Below are 11545 nucleotides of genomic sequence, written 5' to 3' on the forward strand. Positions count from 1 at the left end.
CCCCTTTTCCATGCTCATTCTCTCTTGCTGTGAGTAAGTAAGGAAATATAGATTGGGGATGGAGCTTTTGAATTTGAATAATTGAATTTCCATTCCTGAGTTCAGTGAAAACAGTGATTTGCATGTACCAGAGCAGGAGCTTCTAAAAGCACAATCACTCAGTGCACGTGCAAAAGTGCACAGACATGTACACACGCAGGTACACACACCATGAACACAAACAAGCATCATTCTGCTGTGCACTTGTAGAGCTTCTGGTCTGAATATGAACATGAATGTTCCCGTGTATTTGTCTTCTTTACAGTGTCTTCATTGCAATGATTTGATTTGCTTAGAGCAACAAACAACACATGGGGTAGGTAGGGAAATAAGCAATTGTCTTTATGTTTTGCCTATATATATACCATTAGCTCCACACAGAACATGACTCACCAGCAGCAGGTGTCCTGCTGTTATGTTCAGCAGATTAGTAATGATAGGGAGGGGGCTGCTCTCCCTATATGGCATCCCAGAGGGAACCTAAAAATAGCTCAGACTTACAGCAAAGTAAAAGTATTTGTGGGCTTTGAACAAAGTCTGCTTCTGAAGGTAAGAATCAGAGCTGATCTGTTTAATCTGCCATTCCTTCTTTTTTTCTTTTTTCTTATTTCCTCCTGTGTGAAGCTTGCCTTGGCAGGGAGTTTAGAGTTATAAACAGTTGTGTTCTGTGTTTATAGAAACAGGGTGGGGATTGACCAGTTAGAAATCGGTGTTAACAGCATTTGCAGCAGAGGCAGAGGCAACAGGGGAATGTGTCTCTGTTAGGAATAGTTGCCTTTTTTCCCCTCCCTTTTTTTCTCTCTCTCTCAGCTGTTAGGGAATCTGAATGGCATATGAGCAATCCCAGCATGTGACTGCTCCAAGGAGCAGGCGAGCTATTGCTGGTAGTTACTCCCACCACGAAACAAGTCCAGTAAGCAAAGTTGTCTGCAAAGTTATTGTAGCAGCAGAATTTGAGAAGAGAGGAGCTGTTTGTATTTCCAAAGTGTGTGCAAATCAAGGTGCTGTGTGTGCTCCATGGGAGTGTGGCTGAGGAGGGTTTTCATTTCTTCAGCCTTGCTGCTAAATGTCTGTGTGTCTCTATGCTCAGGAATATTGTGGGTAGACAACTGGCCAAAAGGAAAATACTGCTTTTCAGAGGAAAGCTATGGAGGATAATAGTATGTATATTATATTTACATGTGCATATCCACATCTGCACCTATGAGTACAGATCCTGAGCTGCTGGGCTGCAGGAAAGCCCCCCAAGCTTTGCTTTGAGCCACCGCCTCTGTGCAGCACAGAAATGGAGTTGTGAGGCCTGAGTTGCACTGCTGAAAAATGAGGTACAAGGGCTGCTTGTTACACCAGAATAACCTCCCGGGCTGTGATGGATTTCCCCTGACTTTTTCGAGTGGCATTGCCAATATTGCAAACAAGCGGCTTTGGTGTTGTGGGGAGGGGATGAAAATCCGACAGCCCCGCGCCGGGAGGGCCTGAGGACAGCGCCGTGTGTCACACACAGGTGTCAGCATGTGTGGGCATCCCCAAGAGCTGCCATCCCCTGACTTGGAGCCCCCAGGGGAAAAGGACTTTCTCTGTTTGCCTCCTTCTCTGCCCTCATTTAGTTCTGGTTTTGGCAAATGAGCTCCAGAGGGGTGAGCACAGCCGGGGGCCTGGCTGTGACCCCACCCTGCTGTGGGGTGGAGGTGGCACCTGGACCGGGCTGCGGTCCCACTGCCTCCTGCAGCAGGTGTTGGAGCCCAGCAGAGTCATTCCCAGGATACCCGGCTGGTCCTTGACTTAGTGCGGATTCCTGGCTAGGCCAGTAGCTCCCTTGGCTGCTATGGGGAAGATGGCAGCAACAGTCTAATTTTAGCTCCCTGATGTTGGGCCAGCTTTTCCTAAAATCAGCATCAGTGGCAAAACCTACATTAATTTGAGTGGGAAAAGGACCGAACCCAAATGAATATACGCTGGCCTTTGTAATTATCTTTATTAGCTGACAGGGAAGGAAGACCTTATTCACTCAGTGCATTTGTGTGGCTGCCTGGCTGTGCTCCAGTGAGGCACCAGCCTGTGAGCAGACGGGCTGGGACAGCAGGATGGGAGTGCTGCATTCCTGCACAAGGGGCTGGAATTCACTGTCATCCCCAAATGATGAAATCCTGCTTATTTCAAACTGCCAGGTAATGGGGCAACACCCACAAATATGGTGGGTAGGATTTAGCTCCAGGTGCTCCTTGAAAAACTTTTCCTGTTGAGTCCAAAGTTCAAAATCCTGATCCCTGTGAGGAGAGCATGTCGGGTTTAGTCAGTGTTAAACATTGCATTTTTAGACTGGTAGGAAGAGTGAAAATTGAAGAAAGCTGAGAAACACAAGAGGACAGGTCAGCTTGGCTAAGTGCTGGGGATGGACATAGACTAAAAACAAATCCTACTTGGCAGCACAGAGAATCTGCTGGGGTTGAACCTGTTCCACAATAACTGTTTTCTTCTCCAGTAAACCAATGTATTGATGAGGATAAGCAGAAAGGATCTTGAAGGAGCTCTGCAAGGTGTTTTACTACATGTCTTGGTTCAAATGGCCACAAATGATGTTCATGTTTTCTCTTCTAAGCAAATTGGATATGACAAAAGTCAATATAATTTAGGGCTTTTTTTCCTCTTTCTGAAGATGAAATGCTACATGAGATTTCATATGCTTGCACTCGCATACTTATGGGGCATCCCCAAAAAATTTCCGTTGTGCCAGCTCCTGTTTAGCACAGTCATAATTTTGCAACTTCTTTTAAAGAAATTCTCTTGACAAAATATTATGGCGTACTGAAACAGAGCAGACATTTCAATAGCAGCATGCTGAAAGCACGCACCTGATATCTTGGTGATAGCTCAATAAACAATTCAAGCAAGGTAGGCCCAAAATGCCACAGAAATGTAGCGTTGGTTCTGACCCTTCCATGGTTTCTCCAACGCCCTTGGATGTCCCTGTTTGCTATGAGAGTGTGCACAAATGATTTGCATTTGAGAGGTCTTTCTAGCTTGTTTATTCCTCTTAATTCTTTACAAGGACATCAAGATGCAAACTATGCCAGGCGAGCTCATAGGAAGGAGGCCACCACGGTGGATGCCGTCAGTAATCCTCCTGCAAAGACTGGAGCAATTCCTTGGGCTGGTCTTTTGCTGGCCATCTGCTTAGCATTCCCTGGTGGTACTTGGGTTTGGATCTCCAGTTTGTTTGTCATTTCAGTCTCCCACTTTATTATTTCCAGAGCCAAGTGAACCGCTGCCAAAGCCAATGCAATGAGATTGCATTGTGAGCTTTGTGACATGGTATACTTTTCTTTTTATCTTGAAGCCTCAGCTCCTGGAATTAGTTGATTATGTTAGAATCTCAGCATTCATTTAAAAAAGAGGGAAAAAAAAAAAAGAGTGGATCTCTGCTCCTCAAGGACCAAGGAAAAAGCTTGAAAAAAAGGATCTCTGCAGACTTAGCAATCACAGGCTAAATGAAAAGAGGCTTTTTTTTTTTTTCCTTTCCCCTCGACATCAGACTGTTTTACAGACAATCATCCTATTTCTGAGTCTCTCACAGTTTTTGAGTTCTGGGTGCTGGCAAACCTGAGTAGCAGCTGTTCCTTTCTAAAGGCAGGGAAAATAAGTAGAGTAATCTCTAAGAGGAGCAGTTATTTTATCTTTTCCTGTGCTGCATTTCCCTCTGGCCATGCAGCCCAGTCCTGCCAGTGGCCAGCCCAGCACTGGGAGCCCTTTGCAGCAGCTCCAAGAACCACTCATACCCCAGTAAGCCCCAGTGAGAAACGGAGGGACGAGAGTTTGTGTTAACCCAGGACTGTGATTCCCTTGAGGTCAGGAGCAGCAGCTGCTCCTGTCACTGACCCCATAACTTTAAATAATCTTAGCTATGGCTGTATGTGGCACATCTGAAATGTGATTAGGGCTTGCCCACTTCTGGGGTACACACTGTCCCCCAGCTTGGGGATATATTTGGGATAAAACTACTGGAGCTGGGAAGGGTCCATCATTTATATTGCAGTTTGCCTAGTGGACTGTTTTCCTATTTTTATTTTTCTGTGGGAAAAGACAGGACACATAAGACTGATTTTAACAAAAATATGTTTGTTGATCTGGATTTTTCATCACTGTGGGTTGAGGCCTTAGGGAAACATATTTTTTTTATTGCTTTTTTCCGGTAACTAAATGGAATTAGCATTCCCTGCCATTACTGGCCAACTGAATCCACTTGCAAATCAGTGCAAGCAAAGAAAACACCAGTTATGAAGTACAAAAAAGGGAAGTACTAAAATTAAAAGAATTACAGAAAAGAAAATGAAGACTCATAGGTCAAATTTGTTGCTTGATAAAATAACTTGATAAAATTTACAGTGTAAATATTTTACAGTGTAAAATACTTGCCAGTTTTGCTGATGTGCTTTTGTTTTCTTTTGGTCTGTCAGATTTCTTCAGTATTTTTTTTTAATCTGGAGATAAGAGGAACATTTTTTTTTTTTGCATATAACGTACAACAGGTGGAAGGAGTGCATGTGTAGAGGCTTTGGTGTAGGGTTATATGGAGTTCTTTAGTTGGGAAATGATTTTACAGACCTTTGAGGAACCAAACCTGGCGCTTCATCAGAATTTTAAGGGGAGGGTCCCAGGCCCATAAAGGAAAGGGAACAGCAGCAAGTGGACATGTGATGTAAAGCTCTCCTTGAACACAAGTTTAACCTGTCCTAGTAACCACTAGTCAGTAGCTACTGAGCTTATTGCAAATTCTACCTTGATGTTGAGCTCCAGAGTAAAACATGGAAGGAAAGCACTCATTGCCATCTGCTAGACCCAAAGCATTTGCATATGATTGCAAAACAACCAACTTTTTGGAGTACAAAAAAACCCATTTCCACTGATTCCCTCTCCAACACATGGAATCCCAAGGGAAAAGGAGTGATGTTGCTGCTGGAGCCTTTGTACCACTCTGGGTGGCCGAGCCCCTGCTGCCACTTGGCTGCTGGGCAGTCTGCTTTGCTAAAAGGCTTTGGCAGGGAGAGGGATGGGGGAAAAAAATGAAGGAGGAAAAATCAATTAAAAAAAGGAGGAACAGAGAAAGCAGTATCCATAGTAGGGCAGTGAAGCTGTTGAAGGGTCTAGAGCACAAGTCTATGAGGAGCTGGGGGTGCAAAGCCTGGAGAAAAGGAGGCTCACAAGAGATCTTGCAGATTTCTACAACCACCTGAAAGGAGGCTGTAGCCAGGTGGGGCTTTGGCCTCATCTCCCAAGGAGCAAGCAGTAAGATGGAACAGCCTCAAACTCCCATAGGGCAGATTTGATAGGATATAAGAAGGAAATTCTTCACAGACAGGATTGTCAAGCACTGGAACAGATTGCCCTGGGAAGTGGTGGAGCCAGCATCCCTGGAGGTGTTTAAGTGATGTGCAGATGTGGCACTTTGGGACATAGCAGTGGGCTTGGCAGTGCTGGGGTAGCGGTTGGATTTGATGGTCTAGATCGTAATGGTCTTTTCACACCGAAACGACTCTGTGATTCTACGAAATGCAGGGGAAAATGGGGCAGGTGGTTGAAAAAGGGAAAGGGGGCAGGAAAAAGGGAAAGGGGGCAGGAAAAAGAGCGATGGGAAAATGGGAGGGAATGGCGAGAAGGGCAGAAATAAGGAAAGAACAGTGGGGTGAAAAGGGAGAAAAATATGAAAAGTGGAGTGAAAGAAGAAAAGGAATAAAAGGGGAGGGAGGGAAAGGAGGAAGAAAAAGAAGAGACATCCGAGGAAGCAGCGGCGCTCCCACCTCGCGGTGCCCGTGTCGCTGCCGGGCGCGGCGGGCGGAGGCGCGGCCGGGCCGGGCCGGGCGCAGCGGGGCCGGGCCCGCCTCTCCGCGCCCCCGCTGCCGGAGCAGCCGCTCCGCCGCCGGCCCCGCGCTCCGCCGGCATGATCTCCTGAGGGGCCGAGCCCGCCCCCGCCCCGGTGAGTGCCGCCACGGGCCGGGCCCGCGCTCGGACTTGGCGGAGTTTCGGGCTCTGGCCGGCGCTGCCCTTCGCGGGGGGACGCGGCCCTTCGGGTGCTCCCCGCGCCCCGGCGAGTCGCGGTCGCCGTTTCCCCGCGCATCGCTCCTTCACATCGCTCCCTCGCATCCCTCCTTCACATCGCTTCTTCGCATCCCTCCTTCACATCGCTCACTCGCATCCCTCCTTCACATCGCTCCCTCGCATCCCTCCTTCACATCGCTCCTTCGCATCCCTCCCTCGCATCCCTCCCTCGCAGCGCGGTGGCTCCGTGTTGGCATTCCCTGAGGGAAAAGTGTCTCTTGGCAGCGGGCGGACGCTGCCCGGCCCTCTGGAAGGCTCGGCCGAGCTTTGCGGGGGATGCTCGGTGGCGGAGGGGGGCGAGGTTCCCGTGGGGAAGGGACTCTGGAAGTGACCCTCGGGCTGAGTGCTCACAGCGAGCATGCGGGGGCAGCTGCGGAGAGCGCCTTCGGCACCTTCGAGCAGCAGGTGAAAGCGGGCACAGAGCGGGCTGAATCAGGGAAAAGCGCCGGGAGCCGCGGGGGATGCGGCGGGGACCGCGGGCCAACAGGTGCGGTGGTCGCGGCTGCTTTGGTGCCGGGAGGGTTTTCTCCACCCCGGGCGGGTCCCGGGAGCCGCTGCCGGCGGTCGGAGCCGCGGGCGGGTCCCGGCAGCCGCCCCGGAGCCGCGGGGCTGAGCGCGGCTGCGGAGCGGGGCGGTGGGAGCCCTGCTCGGTGCGATGCCGGCTCGGAGGTGCGAGGTGCTGCTTACAGGTGAGAGCGAAGCTCCAGTGCTTCTCCTGCATGGATCGGTGTTTGCCCACGTTGGGAAAATGTATCCGGTAATGCAAACTTTCAAAGAAAAGTAAGGGGTTTTCAATGAGAGGCTGATTTCACTGGGTTTTGCAGAATTTCGCAGGGTTGTTGGTTGTTGATGATGCACTTTGTTTTCTGGTGGTCTTCTTAGGGGGTACCTAATGTAGAAGACGTCTTTTGGTCTGCAGTATTAAGAATGCTTGTTGAAGTGTCTTTGCTTTAGCATTTGTGAATTTCATGTATAATATGTAATAGGAAAAGAAAAAAAGTCTGGTATAAATATATATTTCAGACTATGAAAGGGTATAAAGCCCATGGAGCTAAGTGCTTCCTGTTAAGTCAACTTTTAAAACAGCTTCTCGCTGGGCAGTAATTCACATTTTTCAAGGGGAGAAAGGATGGGTGCAATTGAATTGTTCAAATTAAGTCAAAATGAATTGCTTAATATTCAGAGGAGTTGATGAATGAACCATTAAATCAACACTTGCATAGCGTTTCATTGAAAAGAAAAATGAACAACTCTCCATTGTGTGCCGGGCAGAATAGGTCAGCCAGTGACGTTGCTACATCAGTGTGCTGAACTGAGTCCTCCTCCTGCTAACAGATGTGTTTGCTGGGTGACATTCCACAGGCATGGGAAGGAACTCTTGTGCCCTGTGTGATGAGCATTAGCATCTGCTGGAAATGACTGTAATCGTCCCAGCCTCATCTCAAAGGAGAGAAATCTTGGTTAGGTTTCATTTGGCATAAATTAACATAATTTTATTGACTCCTCATGGTGATGTGTGTCTGTTGAGAATCAACTCCTGTATTTCAAGCTATGTTTCTGTTTTGTTCCTCCACCAAGGAAGAGCTATATTTTTGAATGCCAGTTTGAGGAAGAAATTATACTGATAAATGGAAAAATAAGGGTCATTATTTTGAAACAAGGTTCCTTGTAGTAAAAGCTGTTTTCAGAGCATCACCTCTCAGCAATACAGAGGATGAGCCTTGCTTCCAAACGCTTTGATTAGCCTAGGCACAACTGTTGCAGTAATCTTCTTGCCACAGAAAAATTACCTTTGTCTTTGCCCCTTGAAGTCCTTGAAATCCTTGTGCTGGAATGCACTGAGGATGTTGACTGTATCCTTATTGTGTCTTCTGGAAACTTCCAACACTCTGAAGAGTCATGGATGGTACGCCCCTGATCTTTTTCAGTTGCACCTCTTTGCTTTTCAGGTAGCTTGGAATAGCTGATTTTGCTGAAAGCTTTTAAAACTGAAGAAGTGACAGCTCTTCTGGTTTGTGCATGTAAACTGAGTATTACAAAGGGGAAATTGTCAAGGTGGGTTTTTTTTGTTTGTGGTGGTTTTTTTTCTTTCTTTTTTTTAAAATTTTTTTTTTTAATTTAATGCTCAGAGAAACAGATTATCCAGGCTCCAGATGAAGGTGGGATTGTAAATTGATTTAGGACTTGAGAAAGCTCCCTGCCTACAGGTCATTTGACCAAGAGAGAGCTGGTGTGCAGCCCTTCAGACAGGCAGGGACATTTATTCAGGTGTTTATAATTACATAGAAGTGTGTTATGTAATGTGGTCTGCTGCTGTTTATTTTGGGCGATGTTTGGACCCAGCAGTCCTGCACAGATCCTTGGGGTGATGGGTTATTAGGAGGATGCAGTAGGAGTTGCTTGGATTATGGGGAGGTTTTGTGAGGAAGCAGATGAATAAGTAGGTGTGTTTTCCTCATGGGAGAGGAGGTTCTGGATCTGGAAATGCCTTTAGGTAGTGCCTGATGGTGGTGTGCATTTTTCAGATGTTTTGCTGCTCCTAAAGGCCAGGGTAGCTGCGGGTATTTTTGTGCACCAGCAGTGTCTGGTTTAGAGTAGTTTTCATTTGCTTCTAAGCATCCTTAGGAATAAAAGAAGTAAAAAATGTTTTTCTGAAAAGCTATTGTGCTTTGTAAGGTTATCCTGCTGTTTCTGTTTCTTTGCTTACTATTTTTCTCTGAAATCATAATGCATTTCTTTAGTTCTTTTGATAAAGACTTTAACTCAAGCTTACTGGAAAATAGTCACTCTATATTGAGAGAGTTCTGGCATCTTATTGACTTATTTTGGGGATACTGGAAAAAATATACAAGATTCACTTTCATTGATTAAATCCTCCAGGGCAATCTTCTAACACTGCAGTTCTCTGGGTGAAAAATTAACTTTCTTCATTGTCTGCTCCTGCTTTTATTTTGTTTGTGTGAATCCCAGGCTCTGTTACCAGTTTACATCAAGTCCCTTAGGTGTGCTTGGAGTGGAGAGTATCTCAGTGTGAAAGCTCACACACACTGCTGCTCTCTGAGCCCATTTGTCTCTGGCCACCACCGATGCCGTGATCCTGTTGGCCCTACAACAACCCCAGAGGATTTGCATCAGCCCACGGTTCTTTTCACCTGTGAAATGTTTTCTGAGTGATTGTAAAAAAAAATAAAAATCAACAGCTGCCTCGATGCTTTTCCTGAGGTTTGGGCAAGATAGCACTTTAGGTGCAGCTTAATGACAAACTTTGATTTATGAGGTAACTGAAAATGTTTGTATTGTTGGATGTGGAGTGAAAGCATAGGAGCTTTCTGCATTTCATCTGCAGCTTTTCCAGCACAATGTACAGCTAACAGCTTGTCTCTCATTGATTTTAATAACAGATTTCTGCTGAATATGCCTGGAGTAGTTTGAAAACATACTAACTTTTTGGGGGGCAGTAGGTTACTAAATACCATAAAGAACTTTGCAATGTCTGCTTTGATAACCTTGAAAAATCTTAGGTTTTAGGTACTCTTTACATTCTCCCCCTGCCTGGGTTTAAGATGGATCCTATGGGATGGCTGCTGTGTTTTTCCCTTTAGGGGGAAATGTTTAAAAGAAACAAAAGTATGCTTTCCCCCACCCACTATCAAGGGCTGCTATGACTCCTGTATCTGTGTGTTTTCCCTGTGAATTCTTTGCCTTCTTCCTCTCTACCTCCACCAGCTGCTCTCAGTAACAAGTCACGTCAGGTGAGCTGTATCTGACTTGTTTGGAAACGGTTCAAAAGGATCCCATTGACATTACCAGGCAATGGGTCACGCTTGAAATCTTGCTATTCTGGTGTTAAGCCTTTTTTTTTTTCTTTTCTTCACTTGCACCTTGATTTCTGACATACTTTTAGCTGCTGTGAATTTGGATAGAGCTAGTGAAAAGGGATTTGGTATTGGGTTGTTTTTCTTTTTTTGTCTTTGAGAAATAGGGGATTTTATTTTTCACTAAAGATGGAGCCCTAGGGTGATTATCTGTTTTTCTGCTTAGCAAGGAAGGATAGTGGTTCTTCATGGAGGTGAAAACTTTGTAAAATCTCAGGACTGCCACTCAGTTTAACCCTGGAATCTGATGTGGATATTGGAGCTCTGTTATTTTTATTTTTTGAATTAATGATGCTTTACCAGCTCTGTGGTGCTGCAGAAAACTCCATGAATCTAATGCATTGCAGAGTGGTAAGCTTGGTAGTATTGGGTTATGGTAATATACCTGTTATTTCCCCTCTTGGTCCCATAGGGTTTGGCAGGATGGGTGCTGGAGAATTCCCATGAATGCAGAACAGCAGTGCTGGGCCACATCCAGGGATGTGCTGCCCACTGTTGGGATGAGCCAGGCTTCGCTGTGACCTCCCCAGGAGATGAAATGCTGCTGTAGTGGCTTCACCTGTTCCTCGCATGGAAGCCATGTGAGCAGTTAGGCAGTCTCATTTCTTCTTTGGCAGTGTGGCAGCAAGGGGAAATGATTTAATTAAAAGCTTCCTGCCTTCTCCAGGGGTTTCCCTGGTCAGCCACCAGCGGAGGTTCTGCTTTCACCAGCCTGGGGTTGAGCCGTGGTGTCGGCAGCCCCAGCCCGGCTCAGTTCACATCTCTGTGGGCAAGGAGGGAGCAGGAGGCTGAGCACATCTCTCTGCCCATTTTTTGCCTTTTTTCTGCTGTAAGCCTGAGAAATAAAGTTTGTTCCTGTGTAATCCTGACACGACTGAAGAACCTCTTGCTGCAGGCAGCTCTGTCACTCTCTGTAGTGCTTGGATTGCTCAGCAGAGGGAGAAGAGACCATAATGCTGAAGGCACCCAGAAACAGCCAGAGCCACATTTCTCTGACAGACAGCCAGGAGACAAGTCCCAAAGCTTCCCTTCCTGCTTGATTTTTATTTTTTTTCTTGTCTCTTCTTGTTTTGAGGCTTGGAGCTATGCTCTGATTTTTCACCTCTTAATCAAAAGTAGCTGCCTCAATGTGTAGGTTAATGGACTATTTCAGATGGCAGAGTGGGTGACTGTGATAGAAAAGATGAGTCCAAATCCAAGAAGCAGCATGTTTGAAAAAAACCTCATACATCCAAGCACTTCCTAAACATTCAGGAGCTTTCCTAAATACTGATAAAGAAATGTTGGAATTGACCTTTAGTGACTGAAGCTTTACAACACATCCAGAGATAAACAAAACAAAACCAAACCCTTTGAATTAGTTGCAATTCGAACAGCCAGTAAAGCCCATGACTCATCTCCAGGTCAGATTTTTAACGTTGTAAATCAGTGCAGCTCCATTACTTCCCTAGGCACTGTGCCAGTGCTGCCACTGGCTGGAGGGCTGGCCTGCTATTTTTGGGGGGGGGGGGGGGGGGAAGTTGAAAAAGGGGTTTGAA

General features: G+C 46.3%; 1 protein-coding gene across 3 annotated transcripts in view; it reads left to right on the forward strand.

Moving 5' to 3' along the window:
- Window positions 1–539: 539 nt before the first annotated feature.
- SGCD (sarcoglycan delta) overlaps window positions 540–11545 on the forward strand; it is a 308254-nt gene continuing 297248 nt past the window's right edge. Inside the window, exon 1 of one of the 3 annotated variants that reach the window (XM_041482031.1) lies at window positions 540–588. The gene's annotated coding sequence lies outside the window, so the exon portion shown is untranslated. Of the gene's footprint in view, window positions 589–5919; window positions 6011–11545 lie in introns of those variants that run through there. The other 2 variants (XM_041482033.1, XM_041482032.1) reach the window with 2 other exon arrangements.

The sequence above is a fragment of the Pyrgilauda ruficollis genome, unplaced genomic scaffold (assembly GCF_017590135.1).
Source record: "Pyrgilauda ruficollis isolate IOZ18807 unplaced genomic scaffold, ASM1759013v1 scaffold57, whole genome shotgun sequence".
Lineage (NCBI taxonomy): Eukaryota > Metazoa > Chordata > Aves > Passeriformes > Passeridae > Pyrgilauda > Pyrgilauda ruficollis.